Genomic DNA, 22814 nt, shown 5'->3' on the forward strand with positions numbered 1-22814 from the left:
GAGGAGGAGAGTTCACTTCTGATGAATTTAACTTATTTTGCAATGATCATGGTATAAAAAGGCAAGTATTTGCACCAAGAACACCTCAGCAAAATGGGATAGCCGAGAGAAGAAATAGATCAATTGTGGATTGTGCTAGAACCCTGATGATAGAAAAGAGGGTACCTCAAATATTTTGGAGAGAAGCAATCATCACTGCAGTTTACACCCTGAACCGAGTTCAACTGAAGAAAGGAACTATGAAGACACCATATGAGATCTAGTATGACAAGAAACCTAATGTAAGTTATTTTCAAATCTTTGGAAGTAAATGCTATGTTCACAAAGATGACAGAAATGGAAAGTTTGATCAGAAAAGTGAGAAAGGAACATTTCTTGGTTATTCTTCTAAAAGTAAAGCATTTAAATGTCTAATCAAATCATCTAACAAAATAGTAGAAAGTGCAAATGTGAAAATTGATGAATTTGCAGAAAGAAATGATGAAGGAAATTCCAAAGAACTAGAAGATTATGAAGAATTTGTTTATGTTCAACCAAGAAGTCCTACCGAGAAAGCTGCTAAAGAAAATGAAGATAATGTCCAGTTACCAAGTGATGAAGAAGATCATACAGAACCTACCAAGCCTATATTAGCCAAATATATCACAAGACATCATGAATCAAGTCAGATTATAGGAGATAAGGATGATCCAGTGATGACAAGGAACAAACAGAGACAAAACACATGTCTGATATCTGAATTTGAACCGAGAATAGTAAAAGAGGCATTTAACAGTGAAGATTGGGTAAATGCTACGATAGAAGAGATTGATCAAATCAAGAAGAATGACACATGGACACTGATCCCAAGACTGAAGGACAAAAATGTAATCGGTACTAAGTGGATTTTCAGAAACAAGCTAAATGAAAAAGGTGAGGTCATTCGCAACAAAGCAAGACTAGTTTGCAAAGGTTATGCTCAAGAAGAAGGAATAGATTATGGTGAGACCTTTGCACCTGTGGCTAGACTTGAGGGAGTAAGAACATTGTTGGCATATGTTGCTTTCAAAAATTTCAAGGTATATCAAATGGATGTTAAATTTGCATTTTTGAATGGTATACTAGAAGAAGAAGTTTATATTGAACAACCTGAAGGATTTGTTGAAGACAAGAGTAAAGATCAGGTATGTAAATTAAACAAAGCTTTATATGGTATGAAACAAGTACCTAGAGCATGGTATGAGAGACTGCATTCTTACTTAATCAAGATTAGTTTTATAAGAACAAGTGAAAACAACAACATGTACATGAAGAATGATGAGGACAATGGAATACTGATCTCAGCCATATTTGTTGATGATATTATTTTTTGTGGTAATGACTCCTTATGCAAGAACTTTAGAAATGAAATGAGCAAAGAATTTGAGATGTCATTAATTGGTGAGATAAAGTATTTTATAGGTTTATAGATACTGCAAATGAAAGATGAGATTTTCATTACTCAATCCAAGTACATAAAGGAAATCTTGAAGAAATTTGGATTGGAGGATTCTAAACTAGTAAGTACTTCTATGACTACTAACTGTAAACTATCAAAGAATGATGAATCTACATCTGTTGATGAGACACTTTACCAATCTATGATTGTAAAGTTGCAATATGTTGTGCATAGTAGACTGGATATAGCACATGCAGTAGGTAGTGTTGCAATATTTTTTGCAGATCCCAAGGAAACCCATATGACAACAATCAAGAGAATTTTTAGATACCTGAGAGGCACTGAAGATTATGGCTTAGTATATGAAAAGAGGAATGATTTTGATTTAAAAGTTTATACTGATGCTAATTGGGCAAGCAACATAGATGATAGGAAAAGCACAAGTGGTGGAACTTTCTTTTTAGGAGAAAGACTAGTAAGTTGGCTTAGCAAGAAACAAAGATGTATTTCATTGTCAACAACAGAAGCTGAATATGTTGTTGCAGCACTGAATTGCACAAATATAGCATGGATCAAACAACTATTGCAAGGTATAAATGAAAAAGTTACCGAGCCAGTAACTATATTCTGTGATAATACAAATGCCATTAACATTTCAAAGAATTCGGTAATGCACTCTAAGACAAAGCATATCTCTATAAAGTATCATTATCTCAGAGAAGAAGTTCAAGAAAAGAAAGTTGTGTTGTAATATATCAGTTCAAAGGAGCAAATAGCAGACATCTTCACAAAGCCACTGCTAAGGGACACTTTTGAGTATCTCAGAAGCAAGCTAGGGGTCCTACCCCTATCTTCTACTCACTGACAAATTTTGGTGAAGGTATCAATTCGATTAATCTACAAAATATTATGTGTGGATTGATGTTGATTCGCACTTTAGAAGGTTTTCTAAAGGTGTGCAGAAATAGTGAATAGAGACAAGTTGCTCTGACCAAGACTGAGATGATACACAGCAAGGCAAATCACTTCACAGAGGAAGAAATCATGATTTAGTTCTTTTACTTTTTGGCATTGTTGTCAAAGGGGGAGAAGACTAAATGGTAAAATCCTAAATGAAGAAGATAACAAAAGACTAATGAAAGGGGGAAAAGACTACAAAAGGGGAGAAGACTTAATACAGGTCAACAGCTCAGAAGCCTAATGAAAAAGGGAGAAGACTTCAGACGATTTTTAACAACTCAAGGATAACAAGAGAAGTCTAACAGCAATCTGAATCCAAATCAATTTGAATATCTTGTTGGTATTACCATTTAATTGTTGGTTTTGCCATCAATGCCAAAGGGGGAGATTGTTGGCATTTTCAGTAGAAAGAGAGATTGTTAGCATTTCAATAAGGATATTGAGAAGGTTGTTGGAGATTATTGATATAACTGAAAAAGTATGATAACTATCTTTATAACATTATTTTGTCATTGATGTCAAGAAATTGATTTTTTGATTCAGTATGATGTTGTCATATCTTGAGAAGATTGATTTGAAGAGAATTAAGATGTTGGTAAAAGACACTGAAAGAATGTGATAAGAAAGGGGAGAAATAAGTTATTCAATGGGCAACTATTACCGAGTTAGACAATGATGAGATCATGATGTTTAGATTATTGTGATATCCTACATATGTTGTTGATTGTAAGGTTAATACTATACTATGTCACCGAGCAAAGAACCTAGTCAGTAAACCCTAAGGAACCTAGTTGGTAAACCCTAAGGTTATCGATATCGGTTAATGAAGGCGAAATGTCTACCGAGTAAAGTTTGGTATTTATCGAGTTGAAACCGAGTTATGACAGGGCACATTGGATGAATACAAGCATTATTTAATGAAAGACAATGATGAGCTGGAGTTGTTTAAATGATTGGTATGCCATGCATGGAGTTTGTTAAGGATCTACGGCAATGGAAAATCAAGAGGAAGATCTACAACTCAAATTAAACCGCAATAACCTTGTGCAAGTTCCAAGAAAGGAATGCAAGTCCCAAGGCGAGGTAAAATGTTTTCAGATCGAAGGATATATTGAAACTAGTCAAGTTTGAAGATCTGATGGCTAAGATTGATCATGGGAAATGTGATCAAGGAGATTCAACGGTTAGCAAATTGTTTATAAATAAGAAATTATTGATGAACAATGTATGCGGGCAAGTGTAAGCACAAGGATGCTACATAGTGATTACCGAGCACAGAAGCTTGAATACCTGTTTGAATAAAAGATTATGGAGCCCAGCAGAGGGACAAGATAAGTCCTATGACTAGATTGTTTTGAGCAAAATAGAATCTGCTTTAGCATATTAGATGTCAAGTTGTAGATATATTTTTATTACTGTTATTTTGTAAGTGATAGAAAACCTCTTAACCGAGTGGACTTAATAGTCTTATTTGTAAACCCTCTAGCAAGGTAACATTCTAAATGAGTGTTTGAAATCCTTTGACAAGGTCACTTCTAACAAAGTGAAGATCCTAACAGATCTGAGGGAAATCCCTTAACCGGGTCACATCTAGCAATGTGTTTGTAATCTTTAACAGGATTTTCTTTTAACCGAGCATACTCTAGAAGAGTATATTTCTTAGTGGGTTTGAAATCCCATAGTGGTTTTTCCCTATTTGGGTTTCCACATTAAATCTGTTGTTATATTTGTTATGATGATTATGTGTTTATGAGTTTGCGTGTTTAGTAGTTTTTGGTTATATTGCTGAAGTTTAAGTTACCGAGGTTGAAATTGTTGATTTTATGGAAGATTAAGTTTGTATGATTCACCCCCCCCCTCTCATCTTGTTAGCTATTAGCATTAGAATTTAACACAATCAAGGATGGATATTCTGAAAAAACTCGATGCATTAGACCATCCAAAGAGATCCATATAGTATCATTACCCTTAAGAATATTGTTCCCATCATTTATTCCATTAGCAAAGTGTTGAAACTCCATAAATCATTTGGGACTTCGCCAAAAGTGTGAGTAGAGTTCTCTAACTAAATGTTCAATTCTTTTTACTAGAGCATACTTGCTCACAATTCCAAAAGATAGATTCATTTTGTGGGTCATGTAGTGAATGTTAGTAATGTAGGGTGCACAATAATTTTCCATCTTTGTGTAAAGACTATTCCTGTGACCTTGCATTACTCAAGCTCCATCCACTCCAACACACATCAACTTTTGGGCAATCATCATGTCATCCATACCTCCATATTCAATTAAACAATTCTTTACTAGTTGAAATAAATTTTCCGTTGTCACACTATCCTTCATTTTAGAAACATATAACAGATGAGGTTGGCAGGCATGATCCTATACAGTATAAACATGCATGCATAGCCACAAAGTATTATCTACTATCGTAACTTCATCAAAAAACAATGCAATAAAATTTGACTCTCTTATTTTTTCATTACGTCTTTTTGAACCTCAGCAAGAAAACTTTCCCATTCCCATCCACTATATACTGAGAAATGACTATTAGGATAGTTAGGAACTTTCAAAAAGTGTAATAAACCACTCATTGATGGGTAGTCTATCGTAGCACACCCTCTACTCAAAATATAAAAAAGAACACAAGTAATTGAATGTTTCCCAAGTATTCTATTTGCATTCATTTTCTAAGAATAACTTGAATGGAACCTTTAACTTCAGCAGGCTCTGTCTATATTATCTCATGAAAAATAAAATTCTTTGGCATTCCTCAAATGATTACATTCCTCCTTTATTTTCCATCTTATCACTGATTTTTCAGCTTCGTCTATCTTTTTTTTTTCATAAACTTTACCCATATGATTTTCTATGATGTCAATTTTTAGTTGCAACCTCTTTTCCTTCTTATGTTTCTGAGTGAAAATATTGCACCTGCATTCTATTGGAGGCTCACCTTCAATTGGATTCTCCACTGGTTCAATGAATGGATACTTTGATGCCTAATTAGTTTGAAAATTGCTCACTGACATATCCCACTCTCGATACTTTTTTGATTTGGGTTGATCCTTTTTTTATTTGGCTTTTCTTTTCCCCTTCTGTGCATTATCATTTGTGCCATTATCATCCAAGTTGATTATATCATTCTAGCTAATTTGAGTATCTACCATAAAATCTTCTTCAAGTTCATTGTGATCGGAGATATCAGGTTCTCTGCCTTCTTCAATATGCGATGAATGTTGTGAATCTTGTACTTGTACTTGTAATGATGTACCTTCCTAATTTTCACCATGATCTTTGCCAACACCAAAGTACAAAGACAATGTTCTGCATTTTGTTGGCCTCTCTTAGCCTTCCCCACATTCAAGATTCCTACCCTTCTTCCTATTTGACATCTCTAACGAAATAAAGGCTACAAAAATATCCATTTGTTGAAGAAATAATAATAGTAAATAGACTAGAATATATGATTCATTGGCCCTATGGCCTACAATCTAGATGTTTGAAGTCTCTCGAGTGACCACTAGCACTGACGGGTCCCCATTGAATAAGAATGAACTCAATAGTCCAAACAAATGGAGATGATTCAAAATAATATTATAACACTTCAAAAATATGATCACTCACCTAATAGGTCACTAGCAGTCACCAATGCAGTTAGTAGCAATGGTTGTTTCTGGTTTGAAATGTTGCTATTGATCCAAATTGTGTATAGATAGATATGATCTTTGAATGTATTTATATACCAATCCTTATTTGGTGAATTCAGTTGGAATTTTATATGGTATACAAATATTTGGTGAATTTCTCTTAACTATAACACGTCTTATGTAGCTTCTAAGACGATTATGGGTTGACTAGTTAATTGGCAAATATAATAGAGCTAGCAAAAATTGGGGTGAATTGAGATATGCTTTTGCAAAATGGGAGGCGAATTGGGTCCTCCTGCTAAATAAATCTTTATATGGATATTGGTGAATTATGGCCGTCTATTAAGGTAATCTTGGAGAGTGTAGGTGAAAAATTGAATTTACCATGTATAAAACGTGGACTCTATTGGCTAAATATTCACATAGATAAATTTAATTACATAAAACAATGGGTGATTAGGTCATGCATTTGACGAATATTTATAAATTTATGGCAACATAGCCACCCCCGATCGGTATAATATATTTGCCATTTTCCATGTCACTGACATGAAATATTCACCATTGGTGAATATTTGCCACTAAAGTAAACCATAAATAACAACCACACATAACACCAAGAATTTGCTGTGGAAAACCTAGTTAAGGGGAAAACTACAGTGGGAACCTACCCATAATAAGATAATACTTTGTGAGTAGTATGTGTAAATGCTACAATGGGGAATGCACAAGCATTCAATCACACTACCTAAATCTCACTTCTCAAAATATGATAACCCGAAAGGATCCAACCCTCAGGGAAGGTTCACTACCTTAAAATGACATTTAAACTACAATTCAGTTAAGATGAACTGAAATATTAGCATCTCCTAATGCTTGATGATAATTATGGTTAAGCTCATTTATCTTCCTTGCAAAAATCTCTACTCAATACACCACACTAAAAGATAAATTCACTTATTCACATATAAACCACTTTCTGATAATGCAGACACAACTTCCATGGGCAAATTACATGAATAGGACACCTATATATACAGGTCATCAACCTTTACTACAAGGTTAGCTCAAACCCTCAAGACCTAAATACAAAATTACATCACACGATACATAAATAAACCACTGGACCAATACAATGCCGTAGAAAAATAGAATGGACCCAAATCAAATCCTTGAACATGCCACAACACCAGAAATCTTGCCAAGATCAACGGCAACATGCTACACCATTGAAAATACTGCATAACATGAAGAATATTACTAGACCCATAAGATCTTCAATAACACACACAATAATCAATCGAAACCACTAAAACAAATAGGACACAATCAGGAAAAACCAAGAAGCACATTAGAACCATCTGCAATAGCTACACAAACACCACTTAATCAACTCTTTATTGATCAACATGCTAACACTCAAGAACACATAACAACAACAACAACTCAGACTAGAAAGATAACTCGTGGAGCACCAAATCATGAACCATCTAAAATGAAGATACACGTGAACATCCAAAATACTCTCCCAAATCTACAACACAAGATATGATTGTACCAGAGCACAACGGATCAAATACTAGACTCTGCCAACCACCAGTCCTTAATCTTAATCAAATGATATGATCAATTAAACTTCCAGATTACTGAAACCATAAATAATGAAGTATCTCTAGTTCATTCAACATCCCAAATAGATAAACCAACCAGATCAACTCTCTGCAATCATCTGATCACCAAAACACAGGAATATGTTGACATCAATGACAACAACATATCCTAGAAGCAACAATATCCAACAATCTTCCCCTTTGGCATTGATGGAAACATATGAATGTGAAAAACAATAAATGAAAAGGAATAAATTAACACCAACGATCTCTAGCAAACTCCCCCTAAGATCATGCACACAAAGCTTCAAAGATAAGGCGACTTTTCACATGCTTCTCTCCCCCTTTGGCAGCAATGCCAAATACAAAATACAAACCATTATACTCTTCCTCTAAGGAGGACAATCTCTTCCCCTTAGGATAGACTCATCAAATTGAACATCTGAACCACTTATTGACCACTCTTGCTGAGTAGCAACACCAACTTATTAATCTAGATAAGATGATAAGACCATGTGTAGTCCATCGAATTGATGCATCTCAATGCATCTATTTCTCATCAGGAGGGGTAGAGACCCCTCAATTGTCTCTCAAATATACAAATGTAAATTTATAGGCAAAGGCTTGGTAAAAATATCTGCAATCTGATCCTTTGTAGATACATACTCCAATCTAACTTATTCATCACTAACTTTCTCCCTCAAGAAAGGATAATTAATATATGCTTGGTTTTAGAATGCAGTACTATATTCTTCAAAATATTAATAGCACTTGAATTATCACAATATAGAATAGTAGGCTCATCATACACAACTCTAATATCTTTCAACATTTTCTTCATGCAAATTACCCAAGTACATTTGCTAGCAGTAACAATGCATTCAACTTCTGCAGTAGATAGAGATATAGCATCTTGTTTCTTACTGGACCATGAAACACAATTATTTCCTAGAAAGAAAGCTACATCGGTAGTTCTCTTATGGTCATCAACATCACCTGCCCAATCAACATCAATATAAGCATATAACATGAAATCATCATTCTTCGGATAACATAAACCATAGTCAACTGTCCCCTTCAAGTATCTAAAAATCCTCTTCACAATAGTAACATCTCTCTTTAGGATCAGCTTGAAATCTAGCACAAAGACATATGACATGCATAATGTTTGGCCTAGTCTAAGTCAAATATAACAGTCCACCACTCATATATTTGTACAAAGTCTAATTAGCTTTCTGAGATTCATCATGCTTGAACAACTTGCATCTAGTCACCATAGGAGTTCCAATAGGTTTAGAATCATCTAACCCAAACTTCTTCAACAATTCCTTCACATACTTAGATTGAGAAATGAAAATGCTTTTATCAATTTGTGTAATCTGTAATCCTAAGAAAAATTTCATCTCATCTATCATAGACATCTCAAACTCTTTTGGCATATCATCAGCAAGCTTCATACTCAAATCATCATATCCTCCAAAAACAATGCCATCAACAAAAACTTCAATAATCAGCAGTCCCTTTACAGAATCCCAACTTCATCAAGTACCTGTCCAATCTAGCATACTAGGCTCTAGGGGCTTGTTTAAGTCCATATAGTGCTTTCTTTAATTTGCATAACATGTCTCCTTCATCCAATAATAAAAACCATCTGATTGATCAATGTAGACTTCCGCTTCCAAATCATCATTCAAAAAGGCTAACTTAACATCCATCTTATATAACTCAAAATTATTGTAAGCAACATATGCAAGCAGTAATCTAACAACTTTATTTCTAGAGTAGCAGCAAGAGCAGGAGCTTGGGTGAACTCACAAAGCTGGTTCCCACTTTTTGGTACATCTCGATTTTTGTTGAAATCATACATTTTTTAGAAAATATAATGATTTAAGCTTTAAGAGGTCCCATTTTAAGTAATTAATTGAAGAGAGTTAAATCAAAGCCTCTTAAATCCAAATTTCTTGGATAGAACCTCTCTACTTCTAAATCATGCTTGCAATGAAGTCTCCTTTGCATCTATCAAATGCTGATAAAAAACCAATTTTACATTAACTTTTGGGGGGTCAAATTAATTCATTAAAAAGTTTTTTTTTAAAGTATTTAGTCCTTATTATAAGCTTTCCAAATAGTATAACTTTTAATATATTTAATTTCATTAATATATTTTTATTTTATTTCTTATGAATGTAGGTTTTTCACCAAACATGAACTTCTTTGTTCAATGCATTGGGAAAAATAGTAAACTAATTCAAAAAAAAATTGAAAAATATCTATGCACTAGGTATTGAAGTTTTCTTTCTAACAAAAAAAATAAAATTGAATTTTCATATATATAGAACAAGTTATGTGTTCAAACGTACACCTATATCTAAATTATAATTAGTCGAACTTCAAAACTTAATAAAATGCAAAATATTCAACATATCACTATCAAACCAACTGCATGCCCTGGGTATTGATGTTACAAGCCAAAATTCAAAAGAATTAAGTTTTTATCATTTATAGAAAAAATATTATGCGTTTCGGGATACACATCACTCTTAAAAAATGTTGTTTGCTGTAAAAAATTACTTTTTGAGGGAGATGGAAAATTCAATAAAATTTTATTCAAACAAATTTGAAAAAAATATATTTAGAATCTACAAACAAGATGTTAAAAATCACTAGTTTATATCATCTTTAAATTCTTAACTGTTTAAAAGTTATATGTGTTGGAAAGTGAATGTTTTTTTCAAAATATTTATATAAGTGTCAAAGTTGGTCAAAAAGTGGGAACCAGTATTGTGAGTTGCTGCCAGAGAAAATTTTTCCTCATAATTAATTCCTTCCACCTGAAAACATCCTTTACACAATGGTCTTTCTTTGTTTCTAACCACTTCACCGACTTCATTCAGTTTATTCCGGAACACCCATTTAATGACAATCACATTCTTGTCTTTAGGTATCAGAACAAGCTCCCAAGTGTTATTGTTCTCAATTTGATTCAATTATTCTTCCATAGATTTTATCCACTTCTCATATTTACATGCTTCTGCAACATCTTTAGGTTCTATCATGGAAATCAAACATATCTCTTCAGCAACAATCCTTCTCCTAGTCAACATACCTTTGTTTTTATCACCAATAATCTGATTTTCTAAATGATTCAATCTTACGTATCTCAGAGTCTTCTGATTGTTTTGATTCTCAGGCTCTTGAACTTCTTCACTGAAAGAATAAATATATGGATTAACTCTCTCCTGAAGAATTCTACATTAAGATCTTAGTCTGTAAAGGATTTAAAATAATATCTTGATCATCAGACGCATATCTGCATATTTTGTTCTCCTGTCTATGACATTCATCAACCTTCATATTAGCACTTTCCACAATCTTCTTCAATATCATGTTGTAACACTGATAGACATTACTAGTGTAGGAGCACATAAGGTCTATTTAATATGTCAATTAGGTGTTTTGAGTCTAGGAGTTAGGGTTAGGTCCATTTTGATTCAATAAGGTCTGTTGAGACTAATTGTAATGTTATTTCATTTTTTGGGGCCTGTATGTCAAAATTGGAGTCATGATTTTTCAATTTATAAAGTTCCTCAAAATTTTGTCATTACTGTCATCGAGATAGCTAAACCGATAAAATGTCATTGTTGTAAAAAGTTGTCAATGTTGTCATCAAGATAGTGAACCTGATAAAGCATCATTGTGGTAAAAAGTTGTCATCAGAATAGTTAACCTGATAAAGTGTCATCAGGTTAATTTGTACTATCAGGATTACTTGAAATTGTTGCTCGGCCTTGAAGAGTTATTCCAATGGGTGATCAAGAAGTCATGATTGGAGTTTCTATTCTGATATCGGTACCCAACGTTGATTTATCAGAGCGACATTGTTATTCTGATAGCAGTGTCTAACAGTGATTTATCATTTCGGTATTGTTATTCTGATACCTGTGCCCAATAATGATTTATCAAATTTGGAATTTGAATAGTCATGTAGTCCAATAGTCACCGGTGGAAAGTGCAAATTTGGTATAAATTGTATGAGCAACGGTTGGAAACAAAGAGAATGGGGGGAATTCTCCAATGCAAATTCTATAACTATTTTTCAAATTTGAAATCATTGGCACCAAAATTGGAAGCTCATTTTCTGTAATTCACTTTGTTTCTATAATTTTCCTTGTTTATTGTATTTATATATTGAACATGTGTGGATTCAAATAAATAACCTTTCTCATTGTCCTCAATTGATAAGTTGATAGATATCCAAGTAAATCTAGATTATCTAGGCTCACTTCTAAAAAGGCACAAGAAATGCTACATGAGCCTCGAAGATTCTATCACCTGGGTCAAGGTCACCACAACTCTCACTAAAGGACCTAATCAGGGACAAATGAAAATAACTTAACAATAGTTTTATGAATTCATGAAGTAGGATCAAAATGGAGTGATTGGTGACACTTAGTAGTTTTCATAGTAGATGCATTTTTTAATAATACTTTGACACCTCAAGTGTCAGTTTGTATTTAGATTTTGCACTTTGGCAATGCATGACTCCAAATTCAATAAAAACTCTTATGTGAATTAATCATAGTTTTTCTCAATACACCCTCCTATATATATGAGGTTGCTTATTGTAATTTCCATCTAGAATCTTTAATCTATATATCAAAACTCTAATGAAGTGAAGAGCGAAAGTGAAACTTTGTATTCCTATTGTGATTTTACAAACTTGATGAAATAAGAAGAAAAATTTGGCATCCAAACTTTATGTTGGATTCATTTGTGGTTTAAGGTGAGTTTTCTTATATCATTTTCATTATAAATTCTAATTTTTCTGAAGCAAAGGTGTGTTGAGAGAATATTGTTATAGTGTAGAGCCAATTGTTAATTTGTGAAATTTGTGTCATATATTGACTCTTGTTAATAGAATCAGGAATTGGTGATTGTGATATCATTTTGAAGACTTTGTGCTTCATATTGGTATTTTCAAGTTAAAGTTGGCTGAGATATATTATGGTTACACTTTGAAGGCTTTGTGCTTTATTATGTCATCTTGGAAAAGGAAATCATTACTTGAAGACTTTGAGCTTCATATTATCATTTCAAAAAAACATTATGGAAACTGTAATTAGGAGCCAATTTAAAGACTTTATGCTTTACTTTGACTTTCTTAATTAACACATTGGGTTATAAAAGTATTTGTAAAAAGGTTGATAGGATAAGAGTGAGTTTTAAGACTTTGAGCTTAAGAACTCTTTCTCATCTCGGAGAAGCAATGAAGGACTTTGTGCCTTTATAGAAACCTTCAAAACTTCTTTTGTTATCTATATGTTGTATAATTCTTGCATTCTATGTTAATTTGTAACAAAAAAATTGTAAGAATTATTGCCGCTCTATATTGCAAATTCTTTCCTGAAAAGAGAGGAAAATAATAACATCTATCTTAAAAAAAGAGGATAGTATGATGTACTGCCCAAGTTAGATTAGGAGTTAAAACTTGTATCTTATTTTTATAAAGGTAGATTAGTAAATCATAGGGGGAGCCTTCCCTTAGAAATTAGGAGAAATTTAATCTCATGTTGTTGTGGTTGAAATCACAATTTTGTAAACTCTCCTAGTTTGCAAAATTTTCAACCACCAAGGGGTACTACCCCTCAACCCCACTACCGAATCTACCCCTAGACCCCTACAAGGGGTACGTACTCAATAAATATCCCCCATATCAGTACTTCATGAAATATAAGTTATTAGTACGAAAAGAAGTGGGCTTATTGGGGGGAGTAAGAAGGGTTCAATATCTTCTCTTATAATAAGAGTATTGACATTTGAAATATATGTAAGATGAGATGAGATAATAAACACAAACAATGTCTCAATTTTCTAATGCGAATATTAATAGTCTCCTTTATATTTTTTAAAAGATAATTGCAATATTCACAACATTGAATTCGCAATTGAGTTGTGAAAAAAAGATCTCGTCTCAATGTAAACAATAATGCATAGTGAGCATTCTATTTTGGATAAGAAATTCTAACAATGAAAAGACAATAAAAGAAACTCTACCCATACAAGGATATTGAATGCACTCTCCTTAGAACAAACAAGGACATACAAGAAACTAGAGCCCATGTTTGAGAACAAGCTCCACATGGAAACCTTCAACAAAGAAGAAGATAAATTTTGGGAGGGTTTGGACAACATCAAAGCAGACCACATGCAAAACCCAAACCCTACTCACCCATTATTTATGCATGCTTTCAAAGAGAACCTTTTCAATAAAATAACATATTGGAGTAAAGAATTTAAGCCACTTGTAAGCACTATTAAAATATTTGAAGGGGAAGAATCACATTTGGAAGTTTTGCAAAAGGTATACCTTGTGAAAGACCTTGAGAACAAATTTATTAGATCACTTTGACGTTAGACTCATCTTCTTGCATCACCAATCCTTCAACAGTAGGACTAACCTTTCAAGTGATGAGCTTTGATTCTATAAAAAAGGTAACAAAAATGCATATAGGTAGGGCAAGTAAAAAGGCCCCACAATACATGTAGAAAGATAATACAATCTCCTACTCAGAAATAGTGTGACATTAGAAGGGACATAAACAAACAAAATAAAATCAAGACCTAAATATCATAGAACCTTCATGAATTCTAGCTTCCCCAATTGATTTCATATCATCTATATTTTTCTCCTTTTAAATTCAAAACTTTGTATTATTTATCATGACCAAAATCATATTATCTTTGAATTTTATAGTTAAGGAGTCGTATTTTCACTATTTGATTATGAAACATAGATGTATAGTATACTTTGTCATGCAAAGGAGATCCGATTTCAATTTTTGAACATCAATTGATAAAAAAATTCCAAACTATATGAATATAGACATGCACAATAATAATAATATAGATACTATTTTTGAGGTGTTTATCAGTCTACATAAACATCATCTCACTCAATGATCAAATTATTAATAATAACTTTTTAATTTAGATACATAAAAAAATGATAACCAGGAGACCATAGGACCAAGAGGGATCACAAAGATAATTTTTTAATGTTATGCACTTGATCTAATTAGATATTGTAAAAACACAACTCTAGTTCTGCTCATGAAATTAGATTCGAAAGCCACCACAATTAACCAGGAGACCATAGGACCAAGAGGGATCACAAAGATTGAAGTGGTTGTTTCAAATTATAGTACCACACTCTTTATTTTTGAAGTGGAAATATGGGCAATATATAACCCTTGAGACAAATTAAATTCGGTAACTGATAGATTCAGTAGCTTGAAGAATACCTCAAAGAAAATAAATAACCTCAACTTTTTTACACATTTTTTAAAAATAGCAAATAAAGAACCTTTTCATCCCATTTATCAGTTTTTAAAATGGGTATCTCTACCTTCACACGTATTACTTTTTAATGGAAGTTTTGAGTGCAATTTCTATGCAAAGATAGTTTTCTGGTATACGTTTACCTTTAGAGGCGAAGTCCTATCTTCACCCAACAAAACACGGTGGAGGATCTTGGGTAAGTCCTAGCTTCACCCAACAAAATTAAGTGTCCTGCAGTCAATTTTTTATAAACTGCAACAATTCTAAACACTGCTCCACATCTATCTCCATACACTCAATTTTCATAACCTCAACAGTTCAGAACACTGTTTCCACAGTTATGATGTGGAACAGTCAACTACAGTCTTTTCTAAATGTTCTTTCAATCTGTCTTTCGATCTTTACGTTTAGCTTTATTGTTTTACAATTAGTTACAAATAACCAGAGTAATCAGTTGAAGTCAGCAAACAGCAACGACACACAAGGATTAATCAAGAGCTGACTAAAAGCTCAAACTAACAGTACTACTAAGTTGGGTTCGCCTGTTAGCTCAAACGGTTGGAATGGTTGTGCTAAGGCTTTGGGTTTGTCCCATGTAGGTCCAAGGTTCGATTCACTCCGGCTGGGTTTTCCCTGCTGCACGCCGCGTTTGAGCCTCGGCTTGCAGCTCCAGTGGACTAGTCTCGCCTCCGTTCGCCCCCTCCGTCCCCCAAACCTGGCACAAAAAAAAAAGCCCAGGACAAGGGTGGTTGAGGTCGCCTGGCACAAAAAAAATGCCCAGGGCAAGGGTGGTTGAAGTCGCTGGGCAGAATCGCAAACCATAGGGTTGGGGATACCACTGGATTATCCCAAAAAAAAAAAAACTACTAAGCTGAATTCTTTTACATTTTGAAAGAACTATACCAAAAAAACACCTGAATAACAATGTTTCTAAGAAGATCTAGAAATAACTTTAGTGATAGATTCACTGGAAATAAATTTCTCTAAAACAACTTGCTTGACTATCTAAATAAAGTATAAATAATTATCGTTACAATAGACTATTTACCGATGACAGCATTGAGAAGCATTTCTGTAAAAGAAATCATACTTGTATAATTTTCAGAATTTAGTGTGAAGGAAAGAACTTACCAGAAGACAGTCACAAACAGAAGGTGTTATGGGCCTTGATGCGCATAAGCTGCAGCAATCACAGATGACAAACGTTGTAATGAATAAGTATATTCAATAGCTAAAGAAAAACTCTAAAATAACTCAAATCTCTAAGTCGTGTAGACCCAGAAGCGTTCACTCACCGTTTCTGCTCTAAACCAGCTCACCCAAACTCTCAGTTCGTGAGGGAATGCTTCATTAATCCACTTGAATTACTACATAAAGCAAAAGACTTGGCTGAGAAGAAGACCGTACGGTCGATATTAACATGGCTGACAACTTGCAGTTGCGTATGGAAACCGTGTAAAAGAAATTGGCAACGTCTGTGCAGCCAACAGAACCTTGGGAAGGTGGGGACAGTTGAAATTTGGCGAAATGGACCCCATGCTCCAATAAAAAAACATGTAACCAGATTGGGCCAAGGACCTTTTTTTTGTTTTTTTAAATCGAGAGTTTACAAAAAATCAAGGAACCAGAGGTGGAGGCAAGCCTCAACCCACAAAAACAGAATTAAACATGTAGAACCAACAGACTAAGCTAGAGAATATATGTTTCAGATAAACTAATCAGAAAACAAAACATCCTAACCGAGGGGGCAGTAATCAAATATAACAAAATGATAATCAGAATAGCACAGTCCCGAGCCAAGGCAACAAAAGGGAGCCACAAAAGGAGTATATGTCAATGCGATCAGCCCGAAACGATCAATTCACAGCAAAAATCCGGGGGGCGGTATACGTCAATAGAGGATATCATTCTGATTTACAACCCAGGCAGTCCACCTAGCAGGGCCCTCCATCCACACAATGTTCCTTCTATCTTGAATCTGGGCAAGCATAGCAATTTGTGGTGGTGCCATGCCATTGTCATGTATTTCCTTCTTTAGCTTGCTCAGGGCATGGTCAAAGGAGGCAAGGCTCTCAGCGCTTCTCATCCATTCGTACCTGCCACGCATCTCATAGACTAACATGGTAGGCGCCCCATCTTTGAGGAACCTAAGCAGTTTGTTTCTTTCAATGTCCATGATGATAGATACCTGCACAACAATATTGTGAAAGGTGAGGCTTTTCAAAGACTCGGTAAGGATCCCGGGGCGATCCTCAAATCTATCATCATTTCTAATTTTCCATAATTGCCATAAAATATAAGCAGAGAGAATAGACCAAAGAAGATTAGCATCTTTTTTAATTCCATGAATATGTCCGGTAACAATCTCCAAAATATTTACACTGAGAGGTAAGATTAAACCAAACATAATCCATATTTTCTTAGCAACAATGCAGTAAAAAAAAAATGTCTAGAAGTCTCCGAGGTCTTACAAATAGAGCAAAGATCAGTATTAGAATTGTCCTTTCTTATCGACAACGTATCAATAAGGAGAAGCCATCTAAAATACTTAATTTTTGGTTCAATAGGGGATTTCCAAAATTTGTTGAAGGGGGACTGCCAGAGAGATGCATCAAGATCAGAATACCATATCTGATTAATGTGGGAGAGGATGGTGGGATCATAGGACATCACAACATATATGTCACGAGCTTTAATCTTATGGAGGGAAGTACCACTAGGGCAAGGACATTTAGATATTTATTATGATTATGGTGTATTTTTCAATGCATTACCTACATAATTTCTAGAGAATCATTTATTTCACATTTGTTAGTCTTATTTATAGATAAATCATAAATAATTTCAACACAAAGCAATAGCTTTAGTTTATATTTATTAGTTTTTTTATTTTTATATTTTTGGAAAAATGCATAATTTTATTAGAAGAAAAAGAATGTACAATAGATATCAACAATCTAGAAGAAGTCTACTAATGTTAGTAGATTTCCACAATCCATTAGTCTGTTTGTGTGTGCTTTTGGATTTGATTGTGTGAGTTTTTTTGCATCAATGTTTCTGATCACACTCTCTGATCCATGTGTGCTTTTGGATTTGATTGTGCGAGTTTTTTTTGCATCAATGTTTCTGATCACACTCTCTGATCCATCATCAGGATGTTACTAAAGAACACAAGGAAAAAATGATGATGCATCACAAAGTGTGAAACACAAACTTTTCGAAAGACATTTTTGCGTGATCTTAATAGGGCCGTTTAACTCCTCAACTCTAGGGTTAAAGACTTTCAGGATCAGTTTACCAAAAATGTTTATATCGTAAACCCTAAACAATGAAACATGCTTTAATTGCGGTGTATGCGTTACTGACGAGTTGCCGTTGAAAAGGTACTCACAGGCGTAAGTGGAGTGTTGCAGTTGAAAGGCTACAGAAAGGCAGAAGGAGTGGGTATTGTCATTTCAGAATATAAAAGGACTGCGCATATTCACATGGGTTGCCTGACATAACAAAAAGAAACTTGAAAAATGAGCTCAAAATCGCCTCTTCCTGGATGAAGAGAAACACTTCGTGATGTGACAGCACCATGGGAGTTGAGCAAAGTTCCAAAAATTGACCTTCGTGTGGGCCCATTGCCTACTGGAATCCCACTGTGGAGACTACAAGCAACTGTTTGAAATCATTTGTTTTATGACGCTCCATCAAGCTATTGATAATATTCCTTCTATTATCAAGGAGCTGAACTTTATCCTAAACCTCATGCAGTGATTCAATTCTATCCTAACCCTTAAACAACGAAAACATTAGTAGCGGTTTACGCTGCGAATTGCTCGTGAATGGCTACGGAAAGCCGTATGCAGTGGGTAATGTCATTTCAGAATATGAAATGAGTATGTATATTCACATGGATTGCCTGACATAACGTCTGGAAAATTAGAGAGACGATCACAAACCTAAAAGCTGCATCGCCACTTTTTTTAAATATTGGAATGACAATACAAAGAAACGCTGACAAGAACCTGTCCAAAAGTCACTCACTAGGCTATCAAAAGTCACGGGCATGTACATGACTTAACATTATCAAAATAGCTGTAGCTGTGCACATGTAATTGGATCGTACTTACTAAGGAGCCCCACTTCTTGACTTCGCAAAATTTACAGTACGATGAGTAGTGATAATAGAACCATTGGAATAATGATCGTTACAGATTTTAACTTAATATTAATTAAATTTTTCTTTCTGAATTTACATAAAGAAATATTAAATTTTTCTTTCTGAATTTACATAACTTATCTTTAAGCTGTATTGTCAATCTTCATGACAAATGGGCAACCATTAATAGACGATGTAATTTGAGGATGCGTCTATTCTGATTCCAAAATAACAGTGTGGATTTACTAATATACTAATATACATGCACGTTTTACACCATCTATACAAAAGATCGATTTTGGAGCCAAAATCGACGCAGCCGTAATTTGGTAGGCAGTTCATTTGTGTCGGCAGAGAGGTTTTCATGTACTTTGCTTTCGTCTCTAGGCTGGGAATGAGGCTCAGTTAGCCGTACGATGTTACTTGTCGACTACAGTGACGAAGTTCGTTTTTGTACTGGTACTGGACGGTGGTCACGCACTCCAGACCCCCGTGAACGGCCACCCTTAAACAGCACACACTAAGCTACTTTCACCGCTTAGGTGGCATGTGTGGGCCCGTTATGTCGGCAGCATCCGTTCCCATTTCCGTTTAAACTGTACTTGCTAAGTGTGATCCGTTTCTATCACCAGCGTCCGTTCAAACTGTACTGCTCGTTAATTTCAAACCCAAACTATTCCCGCTCAGATGCCCGGCAAATGGTTTGATCTCATAAATCAAGAAACTGGTTGCTAAAGTAAGGTAGACTAGGCATCCAACTGAAGGCGCTAGATCGCTTCCCAGTTTTATTCTGCTCGCATTTTTTAGACTAAGTTTGCATTTTTGTGCACTGTATGCAGTAGTAATATAGTTTATAATTAAAAAAATATTAGTGTTTCATTTTTCTTTATGATATAATATTTTTTATCTTTTAAGTGATCAGGTTTATCTTTTATTACATTCTTTCTTAATAGTTTTGGATGTCCTCTACACTTTTCTTACTATTATCAAATTTTCTAGTAATTCCTATAGTCATTAATTTTAATAATAATTACCGATAAAATCTATTGTCTACTTAAGGTATTTTTTAAACTTGCATTTAATCGCTGCAGTAGTAATATAGTTTATAATTAAAAAAATATTAATTATAAATTTTCTAGTAATTCTTACATTGACCCTCCAATATTGTCACATTTTTTATTGATGTACATATAGTTTTTGGAGAGGGAAATCCTTTTTAATTAGATCTAAATAACTAAAATGTGTTTAGATAATTTGAATGATTATGGTTTCTATGTATACAAAAAATAAAGGAGTGAGTGGTTTCTATGTATACATTTTTCATTGAAGTACATTATCATGGTTTTTTATTTATATTGGAAATTGAGTGTTTTCTTTTATGTCTAGTGTTGATACCTTCAATGATGAATATTTCAAAGATTAAGGTACTTTGTTCTTGGGAGATTAAAAAACAAGTGTGTATTTTAGATGGTCCTTTATTGACTTTTATAGGATTTTATATAGATTGTTACAAAGGGAGATTAACCGAAAATTTATAAAAGACTTTTAAGGGAAGAATTATTTAGGATTAATGTAATAAATATACAATTGAGTTCTTTCAGTAACCTTTTGAATCTTTAGGCTTCACTACAAGCCACCACAATTTTTTTTTCAATGGTATACCAACAAGGAAACATGAAATTCATTAGGTCTTTGGGCTTTATTTAAGTTCACTTCAAATGAATCCAAATTCTTCTCCTTTTTAATGAAAGGCGTCATTATTATTTGACTATCTTCACTTGTGTTAATAAAGAGAACAAAATATAAGAAGTCTATTTTCTCCTACAATTTTAAATCCCCCTCACTTGGAATAATTTCACTAAAAAGGAAAATTGATTCAAGTCTAATGGGTGTAGGCTCACTAGGAGATTCTCCTCAAAAAATTTATAAAAGTGATTTTGGTAGCTCGTTTTTCACCTACTTAAGTTGTGGAAAACTTTTATGTTCTTTCATGTTAAGCTAGCTAAATGTCTCAAGATTTCTACCCCTAGATTTAATTTTCCTTTCCTTTGACATCTATTAATTTTAAGATAAGAGTTATTTCTTCATGAATTGATCCTAGCCGATTCCTATAACTATGATTAATCCATTGAGAGTGTTTAGCTACATTTCTAACCATTCCTTTCCAATAGAATGTTCTTAAAATTGGAATTACTATTCCAATCCTTACGATTTTTTTAGGATTATGATCTTTTTAGTAGAGAATATGTATTAGTTATTCTTATTTTTAGAAGCTCACTTCATCAATGTTCGACAAGATATATGAAGGGCTGATCATAAAACTACATAGTTTTTTAAAGTTGAAGGTGCATTCAGGCTTTAGAAGATCTTCCATGATTTGTAAAGTCAAAGGAGGTGATCTAAAACCAAGCATATAATTATTTCAAATTTTATAAAATCATTATGCTCAATCAATTTGGGAAATATAAAAATAATATCCCATCTCTTTACTATTATAATTAAAATAGGCCCTTTGTTTGTCGATGTGAGTGTTACATTCCTAGGTGTTAAACCTAATAGTGTATTCATCCAGATAAAGGGACTAAAATCAAGATGTGACATAGTGACACTTCATATACTTCCCTACTTGTCATTTGAGTTTAATATAGATTACTTAAATATTCACATACCATGTATAATTAATTTATGAGTTTTATAATGTATTAGATAATCTCCCATAGTTATCTTCTAATGGTGGGGCAATTAGGTAAATTTATGGTGAAACTAGAAAATTATAATTTCGAAATAATTTAAGTTGCCTAAAAGAGTTTCCAATTAATTATTTGGTTGACCAAACCTACTTCTATAAAAAATTTAAACCATGACCTTTTGCTTTGATAGAGGAGGTATCCATTCATGCTAAAGTGTTCCCACTGATCTAGGAGAGCATGCCAACTTGAAGAAAATGAGGAAGGAGAAGTAGTAGGAAGTCAAGGATTGACATGCCAAAATTGTAATTTGAGTGTCATGAAATCCTCTAAGATCAGGTAGTTGACAAAGACTCTCTAAGATAGCCACTATGAGAATGTAGGGCATGTGTGAAAACTAGTATAAAATTCCTAGTCAAACTAATCTACATAGTACTAAAAAGATAAGAAATTAAATTGTTTTTAAATAGAAATTATTTAGCATTTCATGGGGGAATATATCCCCTAGTTGAGGCTAACCCATTTTATCATAATAGGAAATGACAACTTGACTACAAATAGTTGATGTCAGAAAAAATCTTGAATGTACCCATAAGTGATTATAAATTGGAAGTTTATATCCTAGATAAAGTCTGAATAGCTAGAGAGGAAATTAGAAATGATATCAAAGTAGCAAAGCATCTTGGTGCCACCATCATCTCCTAAAATAGAGATGAATGATGAATACTTTTAAAAGCCTATCATGAAGTGTGATAAACCTTTGGAGTTTGACCCAGTCGCAAACCCTTTATTGATTTCTTCGTATAGTGATGGGTTTGAAGATAAGGATCTCCTATTTAGAATGTATATTCAAGGTCTCAATCTCAATTTAGTCATTGTTTAAATTCAATAATGTGCTCATATATTGCATGATAGAATATTATGTCTTAATTCTCCTAATTGATTATTTATCTTGAATTTTAATGTTATGTTTCTATATATTGATTAGTTGGGGATTTTATTAGGG

General features: G+C 33.7%; 1 long non-coding RNA gene across 1 annotated transcript in view; it reads right to left on the reverse strand.

The window, feature by feature from the left end:
• Positions 1-16513, reverse strand: part of LOC131857211 (uncharacterized) — a 58081-nt gene extending 41568 nt beyond the window's left edge. The window contains exons 1-2 of the long non-coding RNA XR_009358605.1: positions 16270-16513; positions 16106-16154 (exon numbers count right to left, since the gene is read on the reverse strand). This is a non-coding gene — a long non-coding RNA (uncharacterized LOC131857211). The remainder of the gene's footprint in view (positions 1-16105; positions 16155-16269) is intronic.
• Positions 16514-22814: the final 6301 nt, after the last annotated feature.

The sequence above is a fragment of the Cryptomeria japonica genome, chromosome 7 (genome assembly GCF_030272615.1).
Source record: "Cryptomeria japonica chromosome 7, Sugi_1.0, whole genome shotgun sequence".
Taxonomy (NCBI): Eukaryota; Viridiplantae; Streptophyta; class Pinopsida; order Cupressales; family Cupressaceae; genus Cryptomeria; species Cryptomeria japonica.